The following is a 14,009-nucleotide window of genomic DNA, read 5'->3' as shown; positions in this document are numbered from 1 at the left end:
GCTACACTACACCTCCAAACAGTATCGTTGTTTCCAGCACGAGTGGTTTTGTCAGCCCACTGCTGAGTCATGATGACATTGAGAGTGTCCTTTAATAAGCATGTTAAAGCTACAGCTGCTGTACTGCTTGTCTTTTTCTTGGGCGCTGTGATTCCTGCAGTTAGTGAAAGGAGGTGAAAAATTAAACTCGAACCAACATCTTTACTCCAGTCAGGCAATTTAGAAATAATTAAAGCTCGTACTAAATACACACACACACGCACAAAAAAAACTCCTTGCAAGGCTATGGTGGAATTAATTCCCCATACTGCTGTGGTCTATTAATTGCTGTGAGTCCTTGCTTACCTGCCAGCAAGCTCTGAAATTGTCATCACTTCGGTTTATATCCACAGAATGGAGCGCAAGGAAAGGTGAATAGCTTCAGTATGAATGCATTCACTCAAATGTATAATTGATTGAAGCTATAAGGCTTGTTTTTGTCTCCCTGGATGGTCAGCAGGATCTGAGGGAAGGAGATGCCTGCAGCTTTTTGCAGAGATTTCTTTTTGTTGCTTTTGCAGAGCAGATGTCTGGGAAAGGAGGGAAGAAAAGCATTATCCCTAAGCCAGCAGAGAGATAATTCTGGCATTGTCTTGTAAATATATAATGAAAAGAGTGTGAAATGACAGTTCTGTTTTATTTCAATCTTAAAACCTTTAAAAAAAATATGGGCTTTGATCTGCTTTTCCTCAATGCTGTAAGTAGAGTTTTCCAGGGAAATCTCCAAGCAAAATTGTTATTTAGTTGAAATCTTGGTCCAAATAATGCATGCTTATAGTCTGATAAAATATTACTGCCCTGCCTTTGAGATTTTCTTAGCGAGCATATTGATATTTACTAATGCTTCCACATCAGTACATATTAGGCCTGCTCTTTTTAAATAATGTTTTGCGGTTCAATGTTGGTTTTTCAGTCATTCTTGTATCTGACTGTCCTATTTTTGGGGTTTTTTTAGTTTGTTTTTGATGCCACTCACAACGGGTCATCTCTGTGTGAGTGAGTGGCACAGTATAACTACAAAGAGGTAAAAAGGGAAGTCTAAGTCACCCCTGTTGTCATTTTGAGTATTGTAAGTAGTAAAACTGGCAATACAGGAGGATGACGGTCTCCCTAACAACTGTCTTTGTCTTGCACAGATAGGAAGGAATCACAGTGATGGATAATGACTTGACTGAGAATGCCCATTGGACAAAGTTACCTGGCACTGTGGATTTTTTTTTTTTCTTCTTGTCTTTTTGCACCAAATAAAGGCCTGGGGCCAAAAAGAAAGTGGAATAGAGAGGTAAAGTGTTGCAGCTGTGAAAGGAAAATGGATCAGTGGAGTGGAGTGTTTGATACAGTGAAGAAGAGCCATGTTGGAGATAATGTGAGGCTGGGGTGTTCCAACACTAGACTTCTCATTCTGGACCAGGTGATGGTATACTTGAAAGTGAAGATAAAATTGAAAAGTCATTGATGAAAGACATTTTTTAAAGCAAATTTACGAGTCCCATTGGTTTCTCGCTGTCACTGCAGTGATATTACTCTCTGACACACTGGCTGTGAAGAGGGGGAGGAGTGGCCCGCGTTACCGCCCCGCACAGAACTGGAAGCCATTAATATGCTTGGAATGATAGGCTATGAAATGTGTGACACCTACGCTCTTACTTTATTTCTTTTCTTCATTTCTTAAACTCTGACATGACAGTACACATCCAGCCTTATGTGAACTGGAGCTGGAAGAGGATTGAAATGGCGTATCAAAAAGCAAAAGCTTGCGTCATAAATACTTCATTGGCTGGATGAATAGCTGAAGGTGACAAGTCTAAAGTCCTCCCCTGAATACAAATTGATGTACAGTAGCTGGAAGAAAAACCTGAGTGGAGAGTTCTGTATTTTCATGCATGAAGGGTCGCTGCAGACAAATGCGAGCGATACGGTAATCTCTCTTGGATTGCGTGCTGCTGTACTGCAAGCAGAGCTGTGACATGTCACGTAGCTTGTTTTGAATTTTTGGGACAAGTGAGAAACTGAAGGCCTGTGACCTTGGTATTCATCTCTCTCCAGTGTGAAAAAAAGTGAATGTTTCGGTAAAAATAGCTTCTTAAGTGAGTTACAAACCCCCATGCGTCTTCATCAGATATTGCAGAGTGCAGCAATAACCTTGCGTTTAAGCATCCAGTAATTTTTTTGGAGGCATTTATCACCTTATTTTTTTCATCCTGAACCCAGTCTTTGTTTAGTACAGATAAATTCCAAGTTGTGTCAAAATAGGATACATTTTTCATTATGCTCCCCTTTACACTTTGTTCTCCTTGAGCTACAATGATGCAGTGAAATATTAATGACAGGACACACATTCATAGTCATAGTATCTCCAACTCTGTTTTTCTGGTGCCTTTTGCTGCTGCTTATGTTTCTTTCCTGTTGTTTCATAATCAGATCAGCGTTCATATCGCACCCAAAGCTGCCAAGTGGAAAAAGGAGCAAGCTCAGTCAATGAGATTATGAATGTATGACTGCCTCTCTAGTGTGTTGAGAAACGTTGCCTCCTTCACTGGAATATTGTCTAGAAGTACATGATAAACATCCCAAAATGTGTTAAAACAACCACTTCTCTGGCAGGCTTTTTACTAAAGCTTTCTAACTCACCTACAGTTGTATTATGTCCTAATTCTAACAAAATGCTAAAGCATGTTCCTTATTCCCCAGTGGTGTTTTCCCGTGGGAGTCACCTGCCTCAGCCCTGAGTCTCTGACTGTTAGCTGATCAGGATGCTGCTGTGGAACCTGTAATGGAGACCAGGGCTTGATATCTGGTGAGTTTGCCATGTTTTCCAAGTCACTGCATATTGACTCTAAGCAGCTCCCTGCTTAGTAGGAGCAGCTTTAACTATGCTGAAAATGTTGTTAGCAGTAATACATCAGCAGATTTAAAGGGAGTGCTATGTCAGAAGATTCAGTGAAACTACAGGGCCAGAGGATAACTGAGTAAAATATTAATATTTATTCTCCTCTTGTCTCCTACTGTTTGGCAGCATTTGATTTACACAGTTAGGCAACAACCATATGCATGGAGTCTGTTGACTCTGAATCTTCTTATTTGGCTTTATCTTATTTGTCTATTTCCAGTGTACCTGGGCAACAACACAAAATTGTCTTCTCCCAGAAAATGGTCAGACTGGTCATTTTTGAAATAACATGACTCCTGTTAACGTAGATGACACTAACAAACGGCCGGTACAGTCGGTTAGCTGGAGGACTTGATAATGACGATAAAAAGGTGATGATGATAAAGAAACAGATATACGTAGGTTTTGCACTTTACACAGCAAGTGCAATGTCTACAGGGTTGCAAACAGTGCAGAAATGTGTGAGAGAAAGTAAAAAGATTGCTGGATAAATATTGCTTAGTCAAGAAGCTCTTATCCAGCATATTCAACATGCATATAAATATAGCAGCTATAATAATAAATAATAATAATAGAAAAAATATTTGTTCTCAGAGAGAGCTTTATTATTTATGTAATGTCATCTAAAAATGTCTAGCATTATTTTTGTAAAGTTAACAATATTTTGTGTATTTGTAATCGAAATGTATGCTTTTCTTTAATACGACTTACAGTTTTTATCTTAACTACAAGCCACATTATTATCTGAAAGCCTATTTACCAAACTTTGTTTGTAGTCTCAGCTCTTATTGTATTTTTCTGATGAAGCCAATTGGAGTCATTTTGACCCCAATACAAAATATCAAAATAAATACAAAAAACACTAGGCAGCCCTGGGATGTAATCCCTCCAGTGTGTCCTGGGTCTGCTCAGGGACCTCTCTTACAAGCCCAAAACACCTCACCCAGGAGGCATCCTGGTCACATGACCGTAACACCTCAGCTGGCTCCTATTGAAGAAGAACAATTAGTGGCTCTAATCTGAGCTCTTCCTGAATAACTGAGCTCCACACCCTATCTCTAAGGCTGAGCCCAGACACGCATTGGAGGAAACTCATTTCCGCTGCTGGTATCCACGATCTTATTCTTTTGGCCACTGCCCACAGCTCAGCTCGTGACCAAAAATGAGGACTGAAACACTGATCGACCTGTAAATCAACAGCTTCGCTTTCATGCCCTGCCCGCTCTTCACCACATGAGATCAGAACAGCTTCTAAATCACTACAGATGAGGCACCAATCTGTCTGTCATTCTCCCACTCTACTCTACTCTACTTTCCTTACACGTGAACAAGATCCCGAGACACTTAAAGCCCTCCACTTGGGGCAGCAACTCATCTCCGACCCAGATTCTGACCAGACTCATCCCGGATGCTTCACACTCAGTGCAAGCTGGAGATCACCACCTGATGAAGCTAAGAAAACCTCATCATCTGATGCAATGATGCCAGGTCTTTCTTGGAAATGGGATTTGAATCTGAATTAGATTTATACCTGGATAAATGAAGAGTTAATAATAAAATCCACAGAAATCAGGGACCACCTTACCAGATACTCTCCACCCATTTGCTGTAGCTATTTGTCCATAAATGTTCTGAAAAGTATCAGTGACTAAGGGCAGCCCTGGCGAAGATTATTGTTGGCAGTGCAAACCAAGCTCTCAATGTGGTTGTATAGGGACAGGAAACAACTAAAACCTATTAAAGCTAAACACACACTAAAGGCAGTCTAGCACGCAATTTCCCTCATGCTATTCTCAGGGCATGCTGGCTTATGACAGGAGCAACAAACAGTTGTGCCCTTCCTGTCTATGGTTCATGAGGAAAGGTAACACCATTTTCAAGCACTAAACAGTTGCATCAGCGGGTGGAGCTTCCCTCACTCCCAGGAGGGTCATTTCTGCTTGGATTAAGGGGTTCACAATCTAGCAGAATCAGCTCTCCTTTTTCATGTGTGGAATGACCAGGGCACGGCCCTGATCTGTCCTACCAATGTTCTAATAACTTCCACTTTGGCGAGTTATCGTCCAGATGATGAATGCAGCAATGGAGTCATTCTTCTTTAAATTGACTGACAGAGCACCACTATTTCTCTTGATATTGTATGATACTTTAATTCAGGGCTCATAGCAAAAATGTATTGAAAAAAGTCACAGAAGTCACAAAAGTCACATAACCTGAAATGATAGCATAAAACAACTGTGGGAGATGAAAAAAAGTATACCTCTGGGGTCTGCACAGTAGGATGAGCGTTAAAGTTACTAATTGGTGAGTAACCTTTTCACACAGTAGAAGGTTTATGGAAAGTCTGTAGAGCTTGCATTGATCTACATTTGACATTAATGGATATAATGTACATGTTAGCGCAGAGTCTGAATGCGAAACTGCCACATGTAACTGATAAGCACAGTGGGTGTTTTAACTGTTCACAAGTCTGAACTTGGAATACAACGAAGTGCAAAGGTTTAAGAGTTAGAAAGTCATTCAGTCTTTCCGTGCTAATGGCAGTTAGAAAACTGCAAATAAAAACTTAAATAGAAACTTGGTAATTGACAGGTTTTAAGAGGTTAATGGCCAAAGTACCGTTTTCAGCTTTAGCTATACACTGAAACAATCAGTACTGAATATGATAGAAACATTCTAGATTTCTAGCCAGAAAGGAAACATGATAGTATAAATTTAGTTTAGAAAGAAAATAAAATGGAAATTGGAATTGGGTGAGGCTGTGCTGATTATTATTATTCTCTCAGAGACTTAAAAGCAAACTCCACCAACCTAGCAGTTTCTGTGGTCTTTATATAACTCTGCCCAATATTTCAAATAATGTGACCCATGTGTAGTACAAAAGAAGGCTCTGTCTGGAGTCGTAGTGTAATTGACTGCAGCTCTAACTAACTATTCAAAATGCTGCAGCAGGACATGAACACAGTTTCGTGTTACGGCTGTACATTATATAGCATGAAACTATTAATTAAAACCCAACACACAAGAGGATAGAGTTAATGGTGTGTGCTCCATGTTCAGAGGGCAGTCATTTGAGAATAATCGTGTGCATCTGAAGTGCAGAAGGTACCAGTATCCCCTTAGCATCTGTTTGGTAGACTGAAGTAGGTGTTCATCCTGAAAATGTCATAGCACTACATCGAGGCATATGATATCTGATCCGGCTTGCTGCCGGTAAGTGAACTCTGCTGAGGGCCTAGTTTTAGGTGAAAGTCTGGTTTATGATCCTGGGGGAATTCATTAAGGTGAGGAGTGGGAGGTGGAATTATATTGCCTGCCTTTGACCCTCTGTGGTCAGAACTCCTGTGGTTTCAGTGGTCAGGGGGTATCGCACAGTGCTGAGAACAAAGAAATATAATGGCTCCCACTTGTCCTCCGTGGGTTCAAAGGGAATGGCATGGCAATGCCAATTAGCCAGCTTGTGTTACAGAATTGAACATAAGTGCTGTTCCCTTCAGTGCCCCCACCCCCCACCCTGCGTTGTACTCCTAACAAGCAGCATCTACAGCATACACCCTGCATAACTCTGCATATTTTGTGCACCGCCAGACATCCTGTTCTGTTTTGTGTCCCAAAAAAGCAAATAATTCCCATAGTTTAATTAATCCTTTTTGAGAGATTTGAATTCACTCCTTTCCTGTCAAATAAAAGCAATTTGTATTGTAAAAGTACAGTAATTTGGCCCGTATGTTTTCTTTTGACATCTTCTCCCAGCTGCTCTTTTGAGTGCAGTTTAATCCCGGTTGTCAAGTTTGAGGCCATTAAGAGGCGGAACAACAGGATTCCCCACCAGCTCATCTCTGCTTGCACAAAATTATGGCACTACAAACTGAGTGTTCTGTAAGTGGGTAGTGAATTTTTTTTTTTTTTTTTTTTAAATCGGGGATCGAGGGAAAAGTGAGGAGTAGGTCAAGTTGTTGCCTTCCCATATTCAAAATTCCAGTGCACATCTTCCCTGTCTTGTGTCTGGTGGTCTGTTTCTCTTGTCAAGGTAATGTGAGGCTTGCAGTGAGTGTTTCCTGGAATATCGAGCATTCAAAGCAGTGACAGGCAGTGTCAAATAGCAGCTCAGGGTATTCTGAATGTTTACAGCACATATTACCATGCTGAGATATCCTCCTCTGCACCTGATTCTTGTTACTGCATCTGTAATCATTTGCACAAATTAAGCCATACACCCTGTGTCAAGCACATCTTGAAATTATAAGGGAAATTTGAGGTGGTGCAGCTGAAGCTTTTTTTTGTTGTTGTTCTTTTAAAAAATAATAGAGAAAATACAGTAAAAATCAAACACACCTGCATGCGTGCGAGCACAAGGCAGATAAAATAGACGCGTCGCTCCAGGGGAGTTGTGCTCAGCGTCTCGGTGTTTTCTCTGTGCTTCGCTTTCTCTTTTTGTTAGTGCAGATGCAGTCAGGGTTGGCAAACACACTGAAGACTGAGTCACTTAAACATCCTCATTTTGGCACACGGCTGATTCATAGTCTATTGATTTCTTCATACATCAGATTCTTTTGTTCTTTTGTTTGTTGTTATGCATGCATACAGCAGAGAGGGCATTCTGTGAGCTTCTGCAGGCACATATGTCTGTCTTAAAGCTTCCCCCTTTGCGCTATTATGTGATCAGAAAACAAGAGGCATCTTTAAATGAGACATGGAAGTACAACCCTATCATATAAACGTACTCATTACAAGGAGCGTAACTGAGTAGAAGAATCAATTTACATTAATGGCCAAGAATAGCACAATCAGTGTTTGTGAGCATAAACAAGCCTGTCTCCCAGAGCAGCAAAACAAGACAAACTCTGATCTCTGTTGTCATGCAAGTGTAAACCCTGGAGCTCATTCATTCAAAATAAAAGGTGCATTACACTTTGATGGAACTCTTTTTGCAGTGCCTGAATCCAAACAGGCAGGCTCTTAACCCAAAAAGGTATCTGTAACTACAGAAAATTTCTCTCTTCATGGTTCTCTTTCATGAAAAAAAGAAAGATTTTTCTTTCACTGTTGCGGAAATCAGCAGAGCATCACAAATAACGGAGCAAGACAAACTCTTCTGTTCATTCTTGGCAGAAGATGCTGAAATTAGAAACAGTGGATAAAAGTTCAGTAATGCAGAGAGAGGCATGCTCAAGTATTAGGAAAACCTTTTTGAAGTTAAATTGGTTTCTTTGAGGGAACTCGGTCTCAAAACACATCTCAACCAGGCTCAAGTTAATTATGCTTTAGAGTGTGTGTGCGTGTGTATATATATATATATATATATATATATATATATATATATATACAGATGTATATTTACACACCAGGAAACTTTGGGAAGTCATGGCATTCTCACTGGAACTGCTTTAATACATAATACGCTGCGCTGATTGGAAAATAATGCCTTTTCTTTAAATTTTTTGTTTTGGTTACATCTTTTATGCAAATGGATAAGGCTGTTTATCTAAAGTGCTATCTATAAATATCTACGACAGCTCTTGGGAAAGATCTCTGCCACCTCCTGTGCAGAAACAGACAAAGATACAAACCCTAATGCTCTCCTTTCCCTCTCTGTCATCATAAATGTGAACGTCTTTCTTTAAGTTTTACCCTCTGCTACATACCGTAAGTGGCTTGTGATATAATGTTGCCAGTATTGCTGTCCATCTGCACATTGGTCTAAACAAGGCGTCCCCCTTCGTTTCATATCATTTACCAAATACAGCGGATGGGAGGAGGCTGCGTGATAGTGGCAGACGAGAAGCTGGTTGCGAGCCACAGCTCCTCCATTGTCTACCATGCTGGAGAGAGAGTGGGAGCCCCTAAAGAGGCCTGGCAGAGTCTCTGCTTCCATCTGCCTGCATGCCTTGCCATGGAGCCCAGCTCGCACCACTTGAGATTATACTCACGTCCAAGCTGTTACTGTAATTTGCATTGGCTCATAGGCAGAGGAGAGTGAGAAGGAGGAGGAGGAGCTGCACATGAGGCAGGGATGTTATAAGTGGACCTGGCAGCACAATAAGCTTGCTTGGGTGTAGTATTATGGACAACTGGCATGGATGGAGCTATATTAAAGTTCAATAATGGGATTGAGCAGGTTGCCTCTGCTGTCCAAGATTATAGTCTATGTTAGTGCATGAAGTAAATTATAGAAATGCAGTGTTGGGAACTACCTCAGTCGCATTCACTAATGGTGTCGTATTTTTTACAGCTACACATTTTTAATCTTTGTGCCTGGCTCCAGCAGCATACAAGAATTATCAGTCACAATATAACAAACAAATTAAAGGTATGTCGTTCTGACTATACCTCTTTGTTATGTATTCCGCTAGTTAGCAGGTGCTTCCCCCCCCCCCCCCGTAATTCATTCAGATGAAAGATCACACCAGGAGTAAAGAATTAGCACAAGCAAGCAAGCAAGTCTACCAGCGCAAAGGACTAAATCAAAAATACAAACTCTTGCAGTGCCCTGTCTGTTTGAGATCATGCATCAAACCTGGGATGTGATCATAAAATCGTCTATGAGAATATAAATCTAAGGCAGGTGCTTTGTTTACATAATTTCCTTTTGCTTTTTCTTCTTCTTTGTTACATTTGTTTTGCTGTGGTTTTCAGAATAAATTGGTGTTTATTCAGAATCCATTTGGGAGAGTGGCTTATTCATGTGTAAAAATTTCTTACGGTGGGATTGTAAATGCACATTTTTTCTGATAAAATGGAACAAAAAAAATCCATGCATCCCAATGTCCTGCTTTCTCAGCCTTAATTTGTTCCTAATGTGATAGCTTTTGGACTGCAATTTGGTTCAGCACCTAATTTATCAATTTTACTAATTAACTGGAGGCAGAAAATAAAGGGCAATTTCCTCTTTCATCAAATAGGTTGTGAGCTAATTACTCATGGTACAGCCACAACCGCAATGACCAGTAATGAACTGACTGTAGCTGGTGGCAAAGTTACTACATGTACAGTATGTAATGCTTCCTGTACCTTACAATTATTTCCATCACTCTATTTTGTAATATTAACAGGAAATATCAACAATCATCCCCGAGTCATTAGGAATGACTGTTCAGCTGCACGTATCTAATCAGCCAGTATCATGGCAGCACTCCAATGCATTTAGGCATGTGGACATGATGACCCACAGAATTTCAAACCTAGCCCCTAAAGAAGAAAAGTGATATAAGTGACTTTGAATGTGGTATGGTTCTTGGTGCCAGACTGGCTGGCCTGAGTATTTCAGAAACTCATGATCTACTGAGATTTTCCCACACAGCCTTCTCCAGGGTTTACAGTGGATGGTCAAAAAATTGAAAATATCCAGTAAGGGGAAAGTCTCTGAGTGAAAACACTCTGTTAATGCCAGAGGTCAAAGGAGATTGGCCAGACTGGTTTGAGCTGATACAAAGGCAACAGTAACTCAAATAACCACTCATTACAACCAAGGTTTGCACAAGAGCAACTCTGAATGCATCAGATGGGATACAGTAGCACAAAGACCACTCTAAACAGGTAAGAACAGGAAACCGGGGCACACCAAAATCTAGAAGACTAGAAAAACGTTGCCTGGTCTGATGAGTCTCCATTTCTACTGCAACATTTAGACGAAAGTGTCAGAATAGGCCATAAGTAACATGAAAGAATGGATCCATCCTGGTTTGTATCAGCAATTCCGGTAGTTGCTGCTGGTGATGTAATAGTGTGGGGGATATTTTCTTGGCTCACTTGGGGCCCTTTAGTGGCAGTTGAACATCGTTTAAAAGCTACAACCTACCTGAGTGTTATTGCTGACCATGCCCAGCCCTTTATGACCACAGTGTACCCATCTTCTGATGGCTGCTTCCAGCAGGATAACTGCCACATTGAAAACCTCAAATCATCTCATATTGGTTTCTTGAACATGACGATGTACTCAGATGGTCTTCACAGTCACCACGGTCTCAGTCCAACAGAGCGTCTTTGGGATGTGTTGGAACGTGATATTCACATCGGTGCTGTGCAGCTGACAAATCTGCAGCAGCTGTTTGATGCCACCCTGTTGAATCTATGCCACAAAAAATTGAGTCAGTTCTCAAGGCAAAAGGAGGTTTAACCCGGTACTGGCACAGTGCACCTAATGCTGTGAGTGTATTTTGAAGGTTAAAAAAATTAAAGAAGTTAAATTGAACGTATAGGTTAGTGGCTAATTGTGAATTGTATTGTAAAAAAAAAATTAAAGCTCAAATTTAAGAACAGTTTTTATCAGTTTAATTGCCTTTGGGAGGTCTATAAAAATTGGCAATTTTACACAGCAGGTAATCTGTTTTATGTAACAGTGGCTTTTCATTGTAGAGAATGTAAATGACAGTTATATGGGGATTCAGTCACATTAACTTTCTGAACTTCCATGAAAAAAAGAATATAGATAAAAAATAATTACGTAAGTGATAGGAAAGAACTAAATATGCCTTTCAGTCTTGAATAACAGGCCCGAAAGGTTTTTGATTAGGCACTCAGAAAGTGAAGCATGACTTTGTCTGCAATCATACTAAACATTTCACTCATATTATTACTAATTATTCTAATATGTCACGAATGAAACACAGTGACCTGATTTAACTCAAACAAATGTAATTGGAGGAAAAAGTCAAACAAGGACTTGCTCGGAGAATACACATCAGACTTTATTTTTAAATTGCCCCTATTTAAATCACTGGCGACACTTACAGGATTGGCATGGATCATAATTATTTTCATTCTTTTACTAATGCATTAAAATGCAAATAATTTATTGTCATTGTGTCACTGTCATGTGAACTCATTTGTTCGGGGATTGCTGTATACCTTAAACCGCGAATGGGTAAAATTTACTCACTGTATTAACATTGATTTTCAAGCTACATCACTCATTCAATTATTATTCTGTAACTTCAGGTTGTATCATTAATGGTTTGCTATAGTTACTTCACAAAATAATGAATAAATAACAGAGCTTTATTTATATAGAAATTTACTTATAACAAGGTAATCACAGAGTAAGAAATGCACATTTCTATGTCTGCATTTTATCACTTTATAAAAGATCACTGAGTCTTGAAAACGCTTCGTGCATTAAGCAAGTATGCTTGATTTACATTCAGAACTCTGCTTCTTGTGTCCATATTGAAGGTTGGCTATGATTTATGGCTCTGTTGTGCATACCAGTAAAGGAAAGCTGTTGCCATTCTGTAGCTAAAAATGTGTATCTAAATGTGCAGAATCAATAATAGAAAAATTACCTTGTTCCTTGTTCTGTTAAATATTACCTGCTGGAGCTCATACTGTAGGTTTAAATCAGCCTTTATGTTGAGGACAGAAATAATGCTTTTCAAACTTTTTAATTTTTTAAAAGAAGTTTCGTGTTCTGTGACAAACCCATAAGTCAAAGCACTCTCTGTGAATTTGTTGGTTGCATTAAACAATGTGGTGAACTGGCAGGAAACTGCAACAGGAAAAAAATTTATAAGACCCCACCTGTTTCTTACCTGTTTGGCCTATTCATGTACGTTCTGTGGCTTACATGCATGGACTGTATATAAGTGATGAATTCACGCATATTTTATATGTACTCCATCCTTGTATATAGCATGGGAGTTGCAAGTTTTTAAGTTTTCTGCTTCATCTTTGCACATTTTTTATGTAGGAAGGAAGTGAACTAAGTGTTAGAGTGCACACAGTTTAAAAAAAACTCCCAGAGGTCTCTTTTACTTGATTGTATAATTAAAGAAAGGATGTATTAGCAACCAGGCATAACATGTTAAACTGCCCCAGGGGGTCAGCACAAAAAACTCTGAGGTTGTCTATGTGGCAATTACGTAACTGTTTACATTTGAAAATCTAAACTTTACTTGGAAGTCTTTACACAGAGTGTAGCACTGTGTTAATCTCTAGCTTTAGTTAACGGAGAGGACAAATGACTGTTCAGTTTGAGGAATACATAAGAGAAAAGCATCAACATTTCGCTACTTTGTCACACTCCACCCAACCCCAAACAAAGTCAGAAAAGATATGGAGGATGAAAAGCATGCAAATACACAAATGTGCATATGGCCGTGTGATACTAGTGCAAAAAGGAGCCGATATATGGAATTCATGTGTTAGTTGCTTTTGTTTAGTTTCGTTTTCTCTGAGTCTCAGCAAACCTATAATGTGAACAGGACATATTGACTGGTCAGTAGTAAGTGCGGCAATTGTTCACTTAAACTTATTTTCTTGGCACAAAGCCAACAGCAGATAAATCCACATCTTGTGTGAACTTCCACTCTCTGTGTATTGACACTGCAAGGTGTGTTTGACACAGACAGGATTAGTGATACCTTCAATATATTTGACAAAAGTTCTGCCTAAACCTGCTTTGCTCGGGCTTTTCTAGGAAGTGTGTCAAACTGAAGATGCGCAGTCCATTATTTGTGGGGACATGCAGTCATAGCTGCCTCAGCCGAGGTCTAGCACACACTCATTACAGCCCTGAGTGATTTTGGGACACTGTCCTCTATATCAATTAGAGCTGCATGAATTTTCGATTATTGCGTCCAGTTATTACAGTAGATTTATTCAGGTGGATCCTGTTGGTAATAAATCTCAATTGTTTTTGTTAATTGAATTATACTGTAGTCAGAAAGAGGAATGTACACGGTGGAAATTTACTTAATATTCAACTTGCAAAAGTGATGAATGGGGTCATCTACATCACGAATCTACTGGAGTCTAATTGAGAAGCAACAAAAATCTCTCTGAGACTTACAATGTGTACTGGGCTGCATTGCGCTAATGTTAGCATGCTCACAATTTGCTAATTAACACAAAACACAAAGCAATGCAGAGACTAATGGAAATGTCATGCTAAATTTGAAATGAGTTCACTAGGGTCAAATTAAAGCATCTCCAGAGTTATTACAGTCCCTCCAGAAGCGAATTTCATGGTTATTCATCTAATCGTTTTTGAAACATGTCACTCAAAACCACAAATGTCAAACTTATGGTGTCTCTATGGGAGGAGTCAAGGAACCAAAATCATTAACATCCCCTGTCCATGAAT

The 14,009-nt window shown here is 39.6% G+C and overlaps 1 protein-coding gene across 4 annotated transcripts in view; it reads left to right on the top strand.

The window, feature by feature from the left end:
- lrfn1 (leucine rich repeat and fibronectin type III domain containing 1) overlaps window positions 1–14,009 on the top strand; it is a 132,125-nt gene that overhangs the window by 97,829 nt on the left and 20,287 nt on the right. For 3 of the 4 annotated variants that reach the window (XM_063494087.1, XM_063494088.1, XM_063494086.1), the window contains one exon: window positions 2,731–2,836. The exons of the other annotated variant lie outside the window; for it this stretch is intronic. The gene's annotated coding sequence lies outside the window, so the exon portion shown is untranslated. The remainder of the gene's footprint in view (window positions 1–2,730; window positions 2,837–14,009) is intronic. 4 annotated transcript variants of the gene reach the window in all.

Source organism: Pelmatolapia mariae, linkage group LG14 (assembly GCF_036321145.2).
Source record: "Pelmatolapia mariae isolate MD_Pm_ZW linkage group LG14, Pm_UMD_F_2, whole genome shotgun sequence".
In the NCBI taxonomy this organism is placed as follows: Eukaryota; Metazoa; Chordata; class Actinopteri; order Cichliformes; family Cichlidae; genus Pelmatolapia; species Pelmatolapia mariae.
The sequence above is the reverse complement of the archived record's forward strand: the minus strand, read 5'-3'. Positions and strand labels throughout refer to the sequence as shown.